The sequence below is a fragment of the Parasteatoda tepidariorum genome, chromosome 10, assembly GCF_043381705.1.
Source record: "Parasteatoda tepidariorum isolate YZ-2023 chromosome 10, CAS_Ptep_4.0, whole genome shotgun sequence".
NCBI classification, from domain to species: Eukaryota; Metazoa; Arthropoda; class Arachnida; order Araneae; family Theridiidae; genus Parasteatoda; species Parasteatoda tepidariorum.
In genome coordinates this window covers 84597430-84618164 of record NC_092213.1, presented here as the reverse complement: position 1 = coordinate 84618164, position 20735 = coordinate 84597430, and the positions used below count along the sequence as shown (strand labels likewise).

Genomic DNA, 20735 nt, shown 5'->3' with positions numbered 1-20735 from the left:
ACGAATTTATTTGACAATTTTTGATTTATATCACGAATTTATTTGTTTTATTATCGTTATTAGTTATTCATTGAAAAATGAGTCTCAGTCAATGAGTCTTTATTTGAATTCAAATTTATTTTAATGACTTACTATTTACTACAAAGATGTAATTCTTTTTTTTAAAAAAGTTGTTATATAGATTTGAATGATTGTTTTGAATTCTTAGAATTTTGTGCATTTGAAAGTACCTAAGTTAGTAGCGAGCGAAGCGAGCTTGGTTTGCGAAGCAAACCGTATAAGAATACGAAGCAATTTTCAGGGGTTGGCGAGCGTCAGCGAGCAGGGGGCGCAGCCCACTAGTTGTACAAATTGTAGTAAGAAAGCGCTATAAAACAAAAAATCCCTCTAATTTAAGCTTTCAATTCAATTTGCGCTTCTATTTTTATATTTTGTCATCTGGCAATCTTATTACGAAAATTCTTCAAAGATTCCGGTGCATGTAAGTTCATTTGATTTCGCTACTCGCTTTATAGATTTCGTTTTGTGTTTTATTCTGCCTTTTCTTTACATTTTATTTTCTGTTCTTTGCGTGATACATTTTTTACATAATGTGTTCTACCTTGTTGCTCCTCACACTATTGTATTGATATATTTTGCTTTGGCTATATGGGTACAATATTAGAAAGCACTTCCTGTTGCAGATGTATTCGTGTGAGCTGATTGAAGAGATTATATCTTTTCATTTTTTTTTGTTTTTTTGTTTTCCGGCTTTTTTAGTATACATTTTTCAAAAATATTTCATTTAAATAATTTTTCTCCTTCTCTTATGAATTATTTATTATTATTTTCCATGTTTTCTGTATATTTTAAAGGTCAAGTGCCACTGCCCAGTATACATGTAACAGGTACTCCAAACACTGGTGTTTCTCCTTATCTATTCTCAACATAAACCATTCAACATTCGTCCTCTCCTCATTTAAATATTTGTATTTTCTTTTAGAATATGTTTAATTATAGTTCTAAAATATTTTCCTAGAGGAGTAGAAGCTTTCTTAAAATGTAATTTCTTTACATTTTGTCCATAAAGTAGTTTAAATCTGAAATTCCATTCCTTGCAAAAGAAAATCGCCCTCACGATATCCTTCTTGTTCCCCCCCCCCTCTTTTTTCCTCGGTTTCGCTCCAATTATCATTCTGTAACTTTTTCATACTGGTAAAAATAAGTAGGGTAACTAGACGAATGCTGCCAAGACTTAGACAGCCAGTAATGTGTCATTACTGGAGAAAAAAGTTTACAAGATGTACCAGCAACCAGCTCACGATAAATAACAGCGACTCTCTTTACTGGGTATTGAGAGGTTATTCAGGATGCGTAGCCAAACATTTCCAACAAAAAAACAAGCACTTTTTAAGTACATTTTAAGCACTTAAAAATATTTTAAAGCACTATAAATATTAACAAAATGAAAAATAATTTTCAAAGACTTTACATGATCATAAAGTAACTAGTTTGTGACAAAGAACTCTTTTCTTGATTATATTAGCCACCCTAAAAAGATCGAGGGATTTTTCGCTTCGATTTCAGAGGGTGGAAAATGAAGACTGAAATGGAGAATATCTTGCTAAGCACATGAGAGTGCAAGAATCTCATCGAACCCAGCTCAGTAGACGCACATGCGGACTCGCAAGTATTTCATCATACCTGTAAAATTATTGCCGCTTTCATACGTTATGGACCGACGGAAGGCCGAAATGGATTGGGGTTGAATGAATTGTGAAGACGTTGAATAGATAAACGTGAAAACCACACTTCTGCACAATACGTGACGAAAATCGACACACTAAAGAAAGAAAAAGAAACTGATTTTGGTAAAGGGAAAATGAAGCACTTTTTAAAAACATCCAATGAAAAAAAGCACCTTTAAGGGCTATAAAAAATAGAAAAAAGCACCTTTAAGCATTGTTTAAAAAAGCCATGCACCATGTGATTGTTGAAAACAAATGATGTGGTAGAAATTTTAAAAATAATAATTATTAGAAGGGGGAAAAAACACAAGAGTAACTTTGCTTGCGTGGAACAATTAGAAGGTGTTACACGAAACTAATGACTATACAGAAACGACCCCCACGCAATATAACAATAAAGACGCGCAATTATCTCTTTTTCCTACTTAACAATCCTTTCACTGGTTTCTAGTATACGAACAGTAAACAGCACCTGTTATGCAAATGAAACAACGGGTCAAAGAACTGCACGGTGTGAAGAAAATTATTTGCCTATTGGGAATATTTAAATGCAAGCTTCATAATAGGTATTGTTTAACAGCCGGGAAGAAGTGAATCGATTTACACATACAAATATACATATACAAAGCAGCGCTAACGTTAAGGATCTATTAACACTATTATCATTTCTACGATGCTATTTTATATTTTTATATCCGTCNCCCCTCCTCTTCTGGTTGCACGCCTGTCTTGAGAACCCGTTTATTACGAGCACTCGGATTTAACGAGTACATGTTACAGTCCCTTTATGCTCGTTATAAACGAGTTCGACTGTATTATCATTTCTACGATGCTATTTTATATTTTTATATCCGCCGTTGAACAGCCGACCCAAAGTTTTGGCAAACGACTACTAATGTTCAACTCCGTAGCCTTGCCATTTTGGACCAATCCAGAAGACAAGGAAACTCCTGGATCAGTACCCCCAGAGGTATTGATTTGTTATGGGAACATGGAGGACTTAGCGACTCCACAGATTTAACGTGCATCAGTCACCATTTTACTACACAGGGAGTCTTCGGCCGGAGGGGATCGAACCCACGATCTCTTGGACATGGGCCCAGTGACCTTCCAACCAGACTATCTCGGCCCAAGTGACATTATTTGTGCTGTTTACTGTGCTTTAACTGTTTACAGTTAACAGTTAACTGTTTTTTTAAATATACCATGCACGAGCCGTGGTGGGACAAGAGATAGAACGTACGCCTTCCAATAAGGTGACTGGGTTCGAATCCAAGCGATCGATATGAATTCCGCACCCGGCTCGCACCGACTACAGTAGTGACGTAACTTACCCTCAGTAGTAGACGGATTATGAGTAAAAATCCTCTGGGCGTCAGGTTAACCGTGAGAGGTTTTCCTCTCCATGCAACGCAAATGCGGGTTAGTTCCATTAAAAAGTCCTAAATCAGTGTTTTCATCATAGAAAAAAAATGGGTGAGAATTTCTCACCCTTTCTCAAAAACAGGGTGAGATTTCAGGAAGTTAAGTGAGATTTCTAAAAACTGAAAAAATACAAATAGACTTCGGTAAACACGCGGTTGCAGAGAAATGTGTTCTGAAAGGGGTTCCGTAGTTCGGAGGGGTTGTGTTCTGTTGTTCGAAAAAGTTCTGAACAATACTGGTAAATAGGGAATCTAGATAACGGGGCAAATGTTGAAAATAATGAAAGATCCAGGAAGAAAAGTGAAATGGATTTTATTCTAATTGGCGTAATTCGAAGCTTTTTTCAAAATGTGAGAAATTCGCGAATTTTGAAATTGATTTACAGAATACGCGAATTTCTCGCGGTAATCATTTTTTAATGCGAGAAAAGAAAAAAAATATGCGAGACTCTCGCGTTCTCGCGCTGTAGTGAAAACACTGCAAATGTCTCCCATTACTTGATCCAGGTATTCCCTTGTCTTCTGGATTGGGTTCAAAATGACAAGGCTACGGAGTTGAACATAGGTAGCCGTAAACCCAAAAAATTGGGTCGACTGTTCAACGACGGTTGTAAAATAAAATAGATACTATGCATGATCAGAACTATGGAAAAAATATTCAAAAATAAATTGAAAATTTAAAAATATATAATAATTATGTCAAGGCAATCGCGAAAAATAATAACACACTAAGTAAGTTCAAAGTAACCAATGAACCACCACAAAAGGAATCGAATTTAAAACTTGAATGAAAACTAAGTAAACCGAAAAATGCAGAACAATTAAATTTAGCAAAATTAACTTCGACTATTAATAAGTTCGACAACAACACATTATTTAAGCCAAAAAAGAAAAAAAATTAAAAAAAGCTATTTCAAATAAAGCTGAACATTTATCGGACCACCCGGTAGAACGCTAGTTTAATAAATCTGATCATTTTTAGAGATCAATTGGACAAAACGAAGCCTACTTTTTCAAAACATTTCAAGTTCTCACAAATAATAAGATGGCGGCTCAAATCGAACATATTGATTTTGAAACAGCAGCCACCGCCTACAATTACAAATAGGATAACAAATTAGAAAATAATAGAAAAATTAAAGAATTCCACAGAAATTAAAGGGCAGGTTCTTATTGTCAAACGATAAGAATCGTTTTATCAGATCATAAATCAATATAGGTAATGACGACGACCTTCGTCAAACGTCGCAATCGGTCACCACAATCACGCACTACAATCAAAAAGTAAAGTCGCATAATAATACCTTTTGTATTCAACATTTCTTCTCTTTGTCAATAGATGGTTAAAAATATAAAGACAAATCCAGACGGCATTACGAACAAAATTAAAAAAAATAAATAAAACTTTCAGGTTCGTTCTTTCTTTATACTTAAGACTATGGAAGGTGTTTACAATATAAATGTAAACAACAACAATCTCGAGCTATTGACCTGCTCTACTTCCGGTTAGAAAGCATATAGCTGCTTACTACAGTTTATTCTGCGAGGCGATATTTTCAAACGTATAATTTTGTTTTCAATAAAAGAAATAAATTGTATAATTTCTGAGATGAAATCTGCTGTATTTCATGAGATATTAACACTAGATTACCCAAGGAAATCATTTTGACTGCTTTTTCATTTGAAAAAAATGTACGAATAATAAGGAATATTTTTTTTTCAAGTGAAGTAAATTTCTTTTATTGTTAATATTAATAATAGCTTGTTATATAACTGTAAATAATATAAAAAATATTAAAAATTAATTTTTAGCAAATTTGTTTACACATTAGTTCTTTTTTCACAATGCAGTCATTTTGACTGCTTTTAGGCAATATAGGCATACGGGAAAATTATAGGCATATACTAAGTACTAAGTTTATATAATGGGCTCGAAAAAACTCAGAAATTTTACCCGTCCCCGAGGACGACTTGTCCAACAATGCACCCGTCCTCCGTTGAAACTAACACGTCGCTTTTAAATAAATAAAAATATAATTTTCTCCTATTTATTACAAACATTTATATAAATTGCACAATGAATTAGTCGTTACTAGGATTACATTATACAGTAATAAAAGAAATACTAGGTTACTAATAGTAACCTAGTATTTCTTTTATAAAATAATTTAAATGACAAGGGTCAAGTTATCTGGAATGTCAAGTTATCCGAGGGTACTGCGTTTTTTAAATGAATCAAATATGACGTTTGCCAGTTCCACAATCAAGCCAATGATTTACAGAGGTTTCTGAACAGAAATCTGAAAGGGGTTTTCCATTTAGGTAGATGTTCATAATTGCTTTTAAAGCTTCTTGTTTAAGACCAGTACGTATTGTGTTTTTTTGTAAGTTTATTGCTGCAAAGCCCCTTTCAACCGCTGCAGTACTCCCAGACAGAGAAAACATCAATATATGCGCAGTATGTTGCTGTATTGTGGGTCATTTTGCTGCCTTGTAACTTACAAGACTCTTGTAAGATAATAAAAATTGAAAATGTATCACGAACATTAACGGGAAAATGGCCGTCTGCGCGGACGTCGGATACGAGAAATTCGTTGTCCGCGGAGAATTTTTGACCGTCGAGAACGGGCGGACGGGCTATTTTTCGAGCCCTAATATAGGCATATACTAAGTTTCAGTTTTTCAAGTATTAGTGATATTGTGTAATTCTGATGAGTTTGAAGTGAAAATTCGCTTTAGTTATTTATAGATGCATTGTTGAAGAAGGTGGCATGGCAGCTAGATTTAGAAAGAACTCGGTTATTTTGGCAGTTCTGATTTAACCTCTTTTTATTTCTTTATTACTGTTTGTTCTTGTTGCAAACCGTGCACCATCGTACGTTAGTGTTAGCATAGTGTTCGAGCAAGGAGATTAAGTTCATTTTGCAAATTATCATTTAGGTTTAAATTTCGAAGTTGGTATATTGATGACAGGGAAGGGAAGAAGCGTTTTACAATGATTCTTTTTCGAATGACAATTCTTACGTCTTGAAATGTCAGGTCTTCAAATGACTATTCTTAAAACGATTTTTTTTTTTTATAAATACAAATAACAGATCAGGTAACGAATACACGTATGCAAGGAATACCACTCAAAAGATTCCCAAAATACAATGATCACGTCGTGGGCCAAATGGCTTCAAACACACACCGAAAAAAGTAACCAGAAAGTTTATATCAAAAAAAAAAAAAATAGTCAAAAGCTTGCAGCTCTCCCTAGTGTAGAAAACAACCTTACTGGCGTCAAAGCTACGGTAAGCAGTTAATACAGTTTTGTACAGATTTTGACAAATAACGTTTTTCCATCGATAAATATAGCGACTGATTAAAATTAATAATAACCAATGTTGAATGAACTCAAATAATTCTATACATGTAAAGGATGTCTGAATGAAACGTCTAAAATAATGAAAATCATTATTCTTTTTTCGTCTGCAACTAGATATTTGTGAAAGAAAAAGAAAGAAAAAATATCGAACAACTGAATTGAAAAATTGCGAAACATCTTTTTTCGTCCGCTACTAGATATTTGTGAAAGAAAAAGAAACCGAAATATATCGAACAATTGAATTGCGAAAAACATATTTTTTCGTCTGCTACCAGATATTTGTGAAAGAAAAACAAATTGAAAAATATCTTTCTTCGTCTGCTACTAGATATTTGTGAAAGAAAATAACGTTGAAAAATGTGGAACAATTGAAATGTAAAGCATCTTTTCTCATCTGCTACTAGATATTAGTGAAATAAAAAACGTTGAAAAATGTGGAACAATTTGAAATGTAAAACATCTTTTTTCGTCTGTACTAGATATTTGCGAAAGAAAAGGAAAATTGAAAAATATCGAACAGCTTTGCTCGAGAGTAACTGAGCTTTTTTTTTTCTTTAACTTATTTATTTAGGAGAAAGATAGTCCCCAAAACACTCTTAATTAAAAAAAAGAAATAGAATCTACCTGATGGTTTTTTCACTGTCGCTGTTCAGGTAGTCTTCTAGTTCGCTAAAATCCAATGCTTCATTGTCGATACCGGTAAAGTCTTCACGGCCTGAAAAAAAGTGACACCAGAATTCAGGTGAAATAATTTTTTTATTATTTTATATAACGTACATAAAATAAATGTATCTTTTTAAATTTCGACAATAATTTGCTCTGTGCACACCAAAGCTTAATACGCTTAGGGTCCATGATTTCTGAACGGTTTCAAAAGTTAAAAAAAAGTTTTTAGTAAAAGTAGTTTAAGTAAAAGTTTAAGTAAAAGTTAAAAGTCATTAAATCATCAAAATTAATACTACTATTTCTTTAACATGATTTTTTTATTCTGAAATATTTCTAGGAAAAATCCATCCAGACGAAAAGATTCCATTAAAACTATTTAGCTCAACTTTAATGCGCCATTTTGATGATAAAGATTAGCTGACGCTGACGTCATGTGTTACATGTGTGGGCTTACATGTGTTACTTGCACTTCTCCTTGAAGTGCAAGTACCCAATTACATTTAAAAAGAAAAAAAAAAATTAAAATACAAGGGAAAAAAAACACCCTTCACCGCATTTCAAACTTCAAAAGAATAATGTGCTTTTTAACATCTTTACTATCATTTGGCGTTTCTTGAAGGAGGAAGGAAGGCTCTTGTTTATAGAACCGAAACTGCAGGGTTTACGCTAAGCATTAGCCACCTCGCCAAATACTAGAAAATCGTAAATTTGGCGAATAAAATTGTGCTTTTTTTTTAAGTATTGGCGAATGATTTTTTTCCACTGGATTCCGTCAAAATAAATTTTTCTAAGCAAATCAGTATTTTTTATTCGATAACAGAAATTTTCGGCATAACCAATAATATAAGCCTGAAACAAACAACGATAAAATATTTTTTCAAAGGAAAAAAATTTATCATAAAAAATTTGCATTTGGCGAAGGCTTTTCACATTTGGCTAATTTTCTGGCAAATAATATAAAATCCTTAGCCCGGGCCCTGCTATAGTATGTCCATTTCTGTACTTTCATTCGTGCTTTATTACAATTTATTTATTTATTTTTTAAAAACATATTAATAGATTTGAAACACTTTAATGAACCGTTAGGCACATAATTTGTGAAAATCCGATCATCCAAACAAAAATTATTTAGTGTTATCTTTCACTGTACTACTCAAAGAAACAAGGGATTGAAAGCTAAGCATTATTCGTATCACCCAAGAATTGAAATCCTCGTACATGTTTTGGATCTGAATTAGTTGAAGAAGAAGAAAAAAAGATTTAATTAAATAGCAATAACTTAAAGGATTGAGGGTGAGGCTCACACGAAGAACCTTATCTAAAAGTAACACTTGTTGCAACTTAACTGGACTCGTTATTATTCTAAGTTCGTACAACGCATANGCACATAGTTTGTGAAAATCCGATCATCCAAACAAAAATTATTTAGTGTTATTCTTGAACTGTACGAACTCAAAGAAACAAGGGATTGAAAGCTAAGCATTATTCGTATCACCCAAGAGTTGAAATCCTCGTACATGTTTTGGATCTGAATTAGTTGAAGAAGAAGAAAAAAAGAATTAATTAAATAGCAATAACTTAAAGGATTGAGGGTGAGGCTCACACGAAAAACCTTATCTAAAAGTAACACTTGTTGCAACTTAACTGGACTCGTTATTATTCTAAGTTCGTACCACGCATACAGAATATTTCGTTCTCCGAGAATTGATGATGAAATTGATACGAATTCAATTTGTACAGCGATACATTTTACTTAGTGTCAATTTAAACGAAACTGGGAAAACTTAATTAAAATCGGAAAGGCTTTTTCAAGATATTAAGAATAGCAGTCGTTAAAATTTTCTTCGCCAATTCCAATTCTGTTAAGAGGGAATAAAATGAATTTCTGGGACACATACTAACTGAATCAATTTTCTTTTTCTCATTTGATATAGCTGACTGAAAACATGTGATGTTCATCTGGAATCGTGTTTATTTTGTTTATAGTTATGCTCTTAAATCATGATGTCACAAAACTAAAAGTCTCGCAGTGGGCTGATCGTAAATACACGATTACCACTAGAACACCTAAGTCAAGCCTCACTGACTGCGGTCAGTAAGTGGGTGGGTGACCACTTTGATCAGCGTCCGTAGGGACCGAGGGTGCTGGGTGTCGGTCCTCGTTAAACTCTTCTGCCGTAAAGTGGTCGACTTCGCGTGCAGGTCGTCAGGCTACCAAAGCAGGGGAGCTATCACCTCTTCAGAGGATCAAAATTGCGATGGCATGTCTGCGGATCATCCTCAGTGATGTTTCCCAGACCGTCGCCAATAGCCCTTTGTGCAGTACTAGTGCGACGTAAATAAAATACCTACCTATCAACAAAACTAAACGGTCAGAAAATTTTTGAATTGTAAGGTATAATTTTTTTTTGCATCATATTAATCCATATAAAACTATATTCTTAAAAATGATGCGTGAGATTCGGAGCTATAAAAATGGAAAAACGAACTGTTTTTCTTATCTTTTTAGATTGGTAGAGGAGTGAATAAGGTTGCGTGGAAATATGTTCGTGATGTCTTACTTTTGTACTTATTTTTGTTTTATTATATTTGCTGTGTTACTAAAACATTACCTTCAATGATCCGTATTAATTATAAACATAGCAAAATCCTTAATGTATGCACAAAAAATTTTATACCTTAAAAATTCAAAATTTTTTTTCCATCATTAATTACTAAAATTTATTTCATGGAATTATCGTTGTATAAACGAGTTTTATAACTATGTGGAAAAAAAAATTCAAATCGCTTTTTTTTTCCCAAAGTTCTTCAGACATAGCGAAGTAAGCCAAAAATAAAATTAACATTAAGGGGTTACAAACTTTGAAGCTCTCTCCTGACTAAACTATTAGGATCACATTTCACAGATTGCGGTTGCCCTTTATATATTGGGGGGTCAATCCCAGGTCAAATGAATATTAACAGGAATAACCGAATTAAAAGAGCGGAACCTAATAAATAACATGCAGTATTTCTCTTATGCAACTGAATTAGTCATCGTTAATGAACACACGATAACAGTAGCTAAATGAATAAAGATAGAGCCGCGATGGCTCAGGGAATAGAGCGTTCGCCTTCCAATGATGTAATACGGGTTCGAATCCCAGCGATGGCTCAGGGTGCGTAGCCAAACAAAAATTAAGCACTTTTTAAGCACTCAAAAAATATTTTTAAGCACTATATACATTGACAAAATGCAAAATAATTTTCGAACACTTAACATGATGTACAAAAAAAAATGACTAGTTTCTAACTAAGAACTCTTTTCTTGATTATATTAGCCAGTATAAAAGGATCGAGAGATTTTTCGGTTCGATATCAGAGGGTCGTAAAATGAGAATATAACAGAGCTGCACATGAGAGTGCAAGAATCTCATCGAATGCAGCTGAGTAGACACACATGCGGACTCGCAAGTATTTCATCAAACATGTAAAATGATTTTCGCTTTCATACGCTATGGACCGACGGTACGCCAAAATGGATTGTGGTTGAATGAACTGTGAAAACGCTGAATAGAACAACGCGAAAAGCACGCATTCGCATAATACGTGCCAAAAATCGACAAGGTAAAGAAACAAAATTTCATTTTTGAAAAGGGAAAATTAAGCACTTTTTAAAAACACCCAATGACAAAAGCACCTTTAGGGGGTTTTAAATAACGAAAATCGAAAATAAGCACCTTTAATCACTTTTGGAAAACGCTACGCACCATGTGACTGGTTAATAAGAATCCCACACCTGGCTAGCACCAACCACAGTGCTGACGTGAAATATCCTCAATGGTGGACAGATCATGGGTTAGAGTCCCTTTGCCGTCAGGATAACCGTAGTCTTACTCTCCATGTAACGCAAATGAGGGTTAGTTTTATGAATTCCACCACGAAGGCAAATTTCTCAGAATACTTGATATAGGAGTTCCTTTTCCTTCTGGATCGGGTTCAAAATTACAAGGCTACGGATTTGAACGTTGGTAGTCGTAAACTCAAAAATTAGGTCCGCTGTTCAACGAGGGTTATAAAATAAAATACACTTAAGAGAACTAATGGAGCAACTTAAGATAGGAAAAACATCAGGCATCTATTTTTTTTTTCTTCTTCTCTCTTCTCTATACTTTATAAATATTTTTCGATAAACTTAAGTACATCTAAAGACAGGAAGTGCCCGCTAAAAAGCAGCTGAAAATCACGAGTTCATTCAAGTAATTTCAAAATTGAGACTGTTTATAATTATTAATTTAATTATAGTCATGCTTTCAGTAAATTACATATTTAAGCGTAACACTTTGTCGTTAAAAAAAGAAACCTTGAAAAGCCTCAGTATTATACAGCATTCAGACCTTTATTAGAGCAATTAAAGGAAGGAGGTAATTTATGAGCGAGAATCGCAAGGAATAAAAACTCTCGTGAGACAAGACACCCATATAATTGTTAATCACCAGAACAAGAGATTATCCTCAATTCATTTTGGTTGAAGTAGGCTAATAAACAGTGCTGAAATTTGTGGATTTTATGACCCGTTATACCAGTGCCAGATAACCCATTAGGTCAGACTAGGCCATGGTCTGGGGCCCTCAATGATTAGAGGCCCCCTTAAATTGGATTTTTTGAAAATAAATTTTAAAAAATTAAAAAAAACAATGATTTTTAACGAAAATTAAATTTCAAATATACCATATATTAAGAAAAAAATAAGATATTTTTTTTGCATCATGTTAATCGTATTGCTTTCTTAAATGAAAAGATGTATAAATATTTGAATAAATAAAAAATATACAGAAAAAAACATTTAATCTAAGGGCCAGAAAAAATTGAATGGCCTAGGGCCCCGCTTACGCTTAATCCGGCCCTGCGTTATACGCAGCATATAACATAAGAAGAAGCATCTTTAGACCTCGCTACAGTGAAATCTAGCAATATGTATTCAACGTCATCTTAATGCCTCTCTACAGTGAAATCTAGCAATAAGTGTTCAACGTCATCTTAATGCCTCTCTACAGTGAAATCTAGCAATAAGTGTTCAACGTCATCTGAATGCCTCTCTACAGTGAAATCTAGCAATAAGTGTTCAACGTCATCTTAATGCCTCTCTACAGTGAAATCTAGCAATAAGTGTTCAACGTCATCTGAATGCCTCTCTACAGTGAAATCTAGCAATAAGTGTTCAACGTCATCTGAATGCCTCTCTACAGTGAAATCTAGCAATAAGTGTTCAACGTCATCTGAATGCCTCTCTACAGTGAAATCTAGCAATAAGTGTTCAACGTCATCTGAATGCCTCTCTACAGTGAAATCTAGCAATAAGTGTTCAACGTCATCTGAATGCCTCTCTACAGTGAAATCTAGCAATAAGTGTTCAACGTCATCTGAATGCCTCTCTACAGTGAAATCTAGCAATAAGTGTTCAACGTCATCTGAATGCCTCTCTACAGTGAAATCTAGCAATAAGTGTTCAACGTCATCTGAATGCCTCTCTACAGTGAAATCTAGCAATAAGTGTTCAACGTCATCTGAATGCCTCTCTACAGTGAAANAGTTGCGCTCCTTGGTTATATGTTAGGGAAAATCTTGCAAAGTAAAATCCGTAAAATGTCTTAATTTAGGGAAAGAGGGAAATCTTAGTAGTTGCTATTGGTTTATGAAATAGATCGAATGTTTCCCACACAGAGCAAAGGGAAATATGTCCTGCTTTTAATTAAACGCATACTTGAGCCAAAAATAGATTTAAGAAAAGGATGAGGCTTTTAAAAGTGTGAGAACATTGATCATTAAAATCTCAAATATTTGATAATTTCCTAGCCTTTCTTAAATTATCGTCGAGAACAGCATAGAGTTTGAAAGATTAAAATTCGTTAAAAAATGCTTTAGAATAAAATAAAAAAACTATTTCATGCAAACATGAATTAAAACTTCTTAATATATCCTCATATTTAACCAATCCAATTTTTTATTCAAAATTATTTTGAATATTGGTGAAAATTAAGTTCTCCAGTTAAGTTTGTCTTTTAAAAGTCGCGAAGTCGCTACTAAATTTCGAAAGTAGTTCGTAATCGCTACATTGAAAAAACAAGTAGTTGTAAGTAACTACAATTGTAATAAAGTACTGATAGTTGTAGCTAACTACAAAGAAAATACAATTTTTTCGACCACTGGCTACCAACTGGTCAGTAGTATAATTTTTTAATTTCCTCCTTTACCTCTCACGACAGACGTTGTAGCAAAAGAACAAAATGATACGAAATTCTAAAAAGTCCGTGATCTTATTCTTAATACAACAGCAGCTTTTCTAATGCTCATTCACGCGCATCTTGCAAATAATATCAAAAATAAAAAAGAGAATAAGGAATAATCAAGTCACGGAAATCGGGCGTGGGAATTACAGAAACGCCCAACATCTTTAACACGCATCAAAATCAAGCCACAGTAGGAAATAAACTTTTAGAAGGAGAGTGAGGATAAAGGTGAAGGTAAAAGGAATGGAGAAACATTTGAAAATCAATGCATAACTTTACATGATAAAAATGTGTTACTCACAGTCTACAATACAATTTCCAGAAATAATATAAAACAAATTAAAAACATTTTTAAAAAAACTTTACTATAGGCTTGCCCCGAAAAAATAGTAAATAAAATATTGCGCGTATATACAGTCCCTGGCCAAATTATTAGACGTACTCTAAGATTCCATGTGAAATCTTAATTTTCAGGTGATACTATACAGCTTTATTGTTTTTACGTGACTGAAACCGGTTTGCACTTGTTTACGTTCTTGTATCAATGGGTTAAATTAGACGATATATAATATAAATTCGGGGATTGGATAAATTAGACGATATATTATATAAATATAGAATATTTATTATATCAGGTATTATATTAGTATATTATAATAATTAAGCCAAATTATTAGATGCACCGAAGTGTTTTAAAAATGGCATATTTTGCACGAATTTATAGGCAATACTTTTATAGTTTATAGGCATACATTACATGTATGTTATATTTTAACATATATGTAATGGTTTTTTAATCGGGATATTTTTTATATACTTCCTATTTGTATTTATTTCCAACGTATTGCATTACAATGTTAACCAATCCAATACACGAACGTAAACAAGTGCAAACCGCGTAAAAACAATAAAGCTGTATAGAGTATCACTTGATAATTAAGATTTTACATGGAATCTTATATTGCGTCTAATAATTTGGCCAGGCACTGTACAGTCTTGATTAATGTTCATTTTTTTTATATGAAGCTTATTTTAAAAGGTGTTGCAAGAATTACTTATGAAATTTTTAAAGAAAGCAGATAAAAAGTAGGTAATTTTTGAATAACAATAATAAATTTAAATAAACCATCGACTTTGGATCCGCTTTAAAATAATCCGCGAAACTTCGGTAGACGATAAAAAATCTCATTCTATCGGTCAGGAAAAGACGGAAATTCGCATTGTTATTAAGTGAGAAACTCCAATAGAAATTTAAGTGCTCTAGCTAGTTGGAAAGTGGTCGAAATTTCGATTGAATAATTCCAGCATTGGCAGGAAAGTAATTTCTTAAAAACACATAAAAAATAAATTAAATCTTCATTCCAGCCTATATAACAGTAATAGAATTTAAAATTGCTAGTTACGCGCTTGAAAAAATCGGAAATTCTTATTCCATATTTCAATGTAAAAAAGAAAAGAAAATGAATAAAATAATAATAAATGAGAAACGTTTCAGTATATGTTAGTAGCATTTTTATAAGCCTCATAACAACTAGTAGTCGAGATCCGGAAGTTACAATTCCAGCTTTTAGCTCCATATATCCATCAGACGTGTGCCAATCACGTATTGCGTTTCCAAACAATATTTTTTTAAAAAAGACAATTACTGCTCAAGCTATAAGCGGAGAAAGTACATTTGAAAAAAATCACTTTCTGAAGGTATTATATATACCGGCTTCACACGTGACCATCATCATTATACTTCCCTCCCCACTTTTAAGTGTGAAGTACTCCACTATAATGTATTTTTTTATTTTTTAAATGTCAGAGATGATTACAAGGCAGGTATTGAGGCGCATGTCGTAACACCGAGGCAAGATTGTTAGGCATTTTCTTTGTTTATTTTATTTATTATTTTTTTTATAACAATGGAGCACCTCCTGTGCTATTCCACCTTCTATCAAAAAGGGTTGGGCGTTTAAAAAAAACGAAATTGCATCAGATTATAAAGTTCATTTTTCATTTCCCCGCCAGCACATTTGTTTTATTTCATGATAATCATTCTATGGTATTTACAATCTCATAAATGCCTTTTTTTTTCTTTCCACTCCTTCACAAATACGCGAAAGCAATATTACCATTTTTCAGCTATTACTCTAGTTCAAAAAGAGAGAGAAAACAACACAAATACATTTGTCAAATGTTTAAAAATATTTTCAAAACAAAATTTATTTTCTGGGCATCAATTTAAACAGAAAAATTTACCTTTTTTTTTAAATGAAAATATAGAGAATTCGTTCCAACAATACGCTTATAATAAGGTTTTATCAATTGAAGATCAGGGGGGGGGGGAAACGCGTGGGGAGAGCAGAAGTCGACAATGACAGCCCACCATCTCTCAAAAGGTACCTCAAGATAAAACGAGTTAACTTGTCTTATATACAGTTCCGGGCCAAATTATTAAACGCACTATAAGATTCTATGTAAAATTTTAATTATCAGATGATACAATACAGCTGTATGGTATTTATATGACTGAACCCGGTTTACAGTTGTATATGTTCGTATATCAATTTGTTAACATTGTAAAGTAATACGTTAAAAATAAATAGAAAGTATCTCTATATATATTTCTCTTACACGGCGACAAAAAAAGGCACATTACAACTCCCCGAATGGCAACGCTAGAAAATCGACCCATGATTGCCGCTAAAAATGGCACATGCCAATTCTAGTTGAGGTGGCTCAACATATAGCGCTTTAAAAAACCGAAACTGAAATAACCAGAGAGAGCACTCTTACCAAATGTGATCTCTTCCGAAATTCACCCTATCAGCTGCGGCAATATCATGCTATTAAGCTAGGCAGAAGTGAGTAGATCTCCATTTAAGTATTTTGTTGAAAGCGCTTTTTTTCACGAATTTATTTGACAATTTTTGATTTATATCACGAATTTATTTGTTTTATTATTGTTATTAGTTATTCATTGAAAAATGAGTCTCAGTCGTGTTGTTACGCTTTAAGATTTTATACTATAGCACATTTCTAATAGGTTTAACGAATTACATGAATTCAAATTATTTGAATTCAAAGTTGTTATATGGATTTGAAGGATTGTTTTGAATTCTCAGAATTTTGTGTATTTGCAATGTACCAAAGTTACTAGCGAGCGAAGAGAGCTTGGTTTGCGAAGTAAGCCATATAAGATTGCGTAGCAATTTTCGGGGGTTGGCGAGCGTTAGCGAGCAGGGGGCACAGCCCACTAGTATAAAAAAATCCCCCGAATAAAAACCTATTACATGTATGTTTAAACATAAGAGTATTGCCCATAAACTCGCGCAAATCATGTCATTATTAAAAAGCTACAGTGGTTCTAATGATTGGATTTAATTATTATAATATACTAATATAATGCTTGAGATAATAAATATTCTATATTTATATAATATATTTATCCTATCGTCAAATTTATATTATATATCGTCTAATTTAACTAATTGATACACAAACGTAAACAAGTGCAAACCGCGTGAAAACAATAAAGCTGTACAGTATCACCTGGTAATTAAGATTTTACATAGAATCTTATAGTGCGTATATATATATATATATATATAGTACNATATAAATTAAAAATACAAAAATGAAAATAAAATGTTTAAGTGTACGGAAAAAAATTTTCAAATAAATACAATTGTAATAAAAAAAAATTAAAACGTTATTGTAATACGAAAAAAACAGTATTCATAGAAAAAATTTCGTTAATATGTTTAATCTACTTTTTGAAATTCGATATAACAGTAGATATCGATTCATAAATGTTCCATATGATGGAAAAATCAAAAGCTTTAGTCACCGGAATCTGAAATTCCCACTGCCATATATCAAATGTATAATTTCCCATTGAAGCGAGACATAAACGACAGCACAATAATATCGACAGCTAAATAATTTACATAAATAAAAATAAAATACAAAAAAATATATATATATATTTGAATGGACAAGAAAAAATCCCAGTTCACATTAAAAATGTCCGTTTGTATCGAGACATTTAATAAATAAATATGCATTAAAATGAAAATTTGATCTAAATACATTTGCAATCGTATGTATGATAGGTGTTAATTGCAGCTATTATGAGACTTGGTAAGATAGCCATCTAACCTTCGGACATCACAATATCTTTCGATATATGTGTGAGGAATAAACTAGAAGGAAAAGATAGACGCGGATAATAACCTTCGGAAAGCTGGAAATGAAAAAAAAAAGAATAATTATGTATTTACATGCATTTTGGTAGGCTGAATTCAACCTCAGGGAAGGGTTTTTCTAATGAGTAGGTATGTTCGGGTTTTTCACACGATAGTAATATTCAGGAATCCAATCCAATTAGAGAGAAAATGAGAATTGAAAGAAATCTGCAATTTAATCACTCGTTTTGTTTCGGTGATACAAATAGAGTGAAGCAACGGACACTGATTACATACATTTTGTCGGAACGTCTGTTTAACCGGATCGATTTAAAAACCCACTAAAGTCCTAAGTAATGACAATTCTCAATAACAGCTGGATTTCGCGCTGTGGATTGACTGACTGCTCGTAAAGACACTGTTTCCAGAAGAACACCGAAGTCGAGCATCACTGGCTGAGATCTGTAAGCGGGTGGGTGAATACTGTGATCAGCCTCCGTACGTATGGAGGGTGCGCGGTATCGGTTCTCGTGAAACTGTTCTACCGTAAAGTGCTCGACTTCGCGCGCAGCTCGTCGATCTACCAAAATAGAGGAGCCATCCCCTCTGCAGAGGTTCAAAATTCCGATGGCATGTCTTTTCCCAGATCGTCGTTAATAATCCGTTGTGCAGCTCTAGTGCGATGTAAATAAAGTACATACCCCTACCATTAAGGCCTCTATTTGTATATAAAATATTAATTTATTTTTTAAAAAAAATCTGTTATTCCTGAAACAAGAGTATTATATGACAGTCTTGAAGCTTATTTGACTACTTGCGAAGGATATTCGTATGTATTTGAAAAGATATTTCCCAGGAAGTAACGAAACTATAGAATTGTTATAAAAGTAATTAAGAAAATTATTGTGAGCCTCGTAAAAGCTTTCTTGTTCACTGCTCTTTGACTCACTAAGAAATAAGTTTTCCATTTTCCTTTTCGAAATTTCAACGAATTAGGGTAATGATTTAAAGTTATACTCCTCTTTACTCGATTCAAAGATTCAAACTGATCGTGTTAAGAGACGAGATGCGAGGCAAATACATGACAAATGGAAACAGATATGTTACCATGGAAACAAATGGAGCTAGATATTATTCTTGTGACCACCAGAGATTCGCATTATTAAAATATCGGTGTGAGTACTTAGCAGAATACGCTTCGTACAGTGGTACTCGTGGCTCGAAGGGGATTTCACTGTGAAAGCGTACGGCATTAGACATGTTAAACAGTTAATTAATTTTCTTCAAAATGGAATCTGAATAAATTGATATTTTATATTTTATATCCGTTGTTGAACAGCCAACCCAATTTTCGGTTTACGGCTACCAATGTTCCGTAACCTAGTAATTTTGAACCAATCCAGAAGACAAGGAAACTCCTAGATCAGTACCCTCAGAGGTATGATTTGCTATGGGAATATGGAGGACTTTACGACTCGACAGATTTAGCGAGCATCAGTCACCATTTACTATACGTGGAGTCTTCGGCCGGCGTGGATCGAACCCACGAACTCTTGGACATGGGCCTAGTGCCCTACCAACCAGGGTGTCCTGGCCCTGAATAAATAGGCAGTGATTTTAAGGGACGACGGCTTATTTTTACAAAAAGGGCAAAGAGGGCGCATTTATTGGGGTCAAAAGACAAGAAGGGCGGGCCGCCCTTCAAAAAACGCCTAGGGAGAACATTACTTAATGTTTGAGTTAAGAGTTATTGTATAAGTAAAGAGTATAAGTAAAGTTAAGAGTTGTAAGTAAAGTTAAGAGTTGTAAGTTAAGTTAAGAGTTATTGAATTCCTTTAAATAATAGAAATATGAAGTCCCAATTTTGGTTAAAAGCGTATGATAGGGTCTCGAGAACTTCATAAAGAAGTTCGGAAAATTTACTTTTTGATGGTGATTTCTAAGGCCCGGATTTTGACGATGTTTGCAATTTCGGACTTTCTTTTTTCTGCTCATCTAGCGCATTTTTTGTTTAAATTTAAGGCATTTTTTGAGATTTCAAAATACTTTTTTTATGTATTTTTTTAGGAAATGTTTGAAATTTTTAGAAAAACTAACTCAATTTTATAACTTTTACACTCCTGTAGTCGCAGATAAATTGAGAGAGCTTGAGTTGATTAACAAATGGTTAGAACAGAAGTATAGTTTATTTAAAAAAAAATTCCTAATTAGCTATCTATATCTTGTTTCTGAATTCCGTGAAAAGAAACAACATTTTCACATTTGAAAAAAATCAAAAAGCGTTGAGCAATTCAATGCTTATAGTTTCACAAAATTGAAGATTTGAAATAAATAAATCATTGCATCAAAATATGTATCAAAATAGTTTTCCTTTCTTCTCTTGTTATTTTTGAAATTAACATAAATTTCAAATATTAATAAAAATGGCGTCTCGATTTTTACATGTTTTCAATGCTATTATATTTTTATATGAAATTTTTCGAAATAAATATTTTACAATGAAGTTCTTATTTGATTACAAGGAATTTTGTAGAGCATTTTGAGGATTTTTTTTATGTTAACAAAATCTGAGCTTTAGTTATTACATATTACTTTGTATACTGTATTTTTAAATTTAACAGTTTAAAGAGATCTATACCTCAAAATGAAATTCATGGTCTTAAATTATCAAAAAGTGATAAAAATGTTAATTATAGAGGTCTCCCCCGTGGCAGAATTTTTTCAGGCTTTCTGCGACAAACTTCCCTAACCACTAATATATATTTTGCTTTAAGATACTTTTAGTTATAACAATCACTAATTTAAAGTAACAGAAACGTTGTGTTTACAGAAGAAAGTATAGAATAAAAATGTATAAAAATTTTAAATTGTAAAAGAAATATTTTTTTAATTCTAATATTATAAGCGATATTCTTACATTTTGTAGGCGGAAAAATGCAATTTCGAATCATGTGAATCATTACACAAATTAAAATTAATTAAACGATAGTAAATTAAAAAGCGTAAAATCAGTGCAGTTACAGTTACTCCCAAAATAAAGATCACGAATCACTTGAATAGGATTCTTTAAAAAAAGAGATACTCAAATAAGTGTATGTAAAATATGGTGT

The 20735-nt window shown here is 33.0% G+C and overlaps 1 long non-coding RNA gene across 1 annotated transcript in view; it reads right to left on the bottom strand.

Moving 5' to 3' along the window:
• Positions 1-7060: 7060 nt before the first annotated feature.
• Positions 7061-20735, bottom strand: part of LOC139426918 (uncharacterized) — a 100250-nt gene continuing 86575 nt past the window's right edge. The window contains exon 2 of the long non-coding RNA XR_011638038.1: positions 7061-7233. This is a non-coding gene — a long non-coding RNA (uncharacterized lncRNA). The remainder of the gene's footprint in view (positions 7234-20735) is intronic.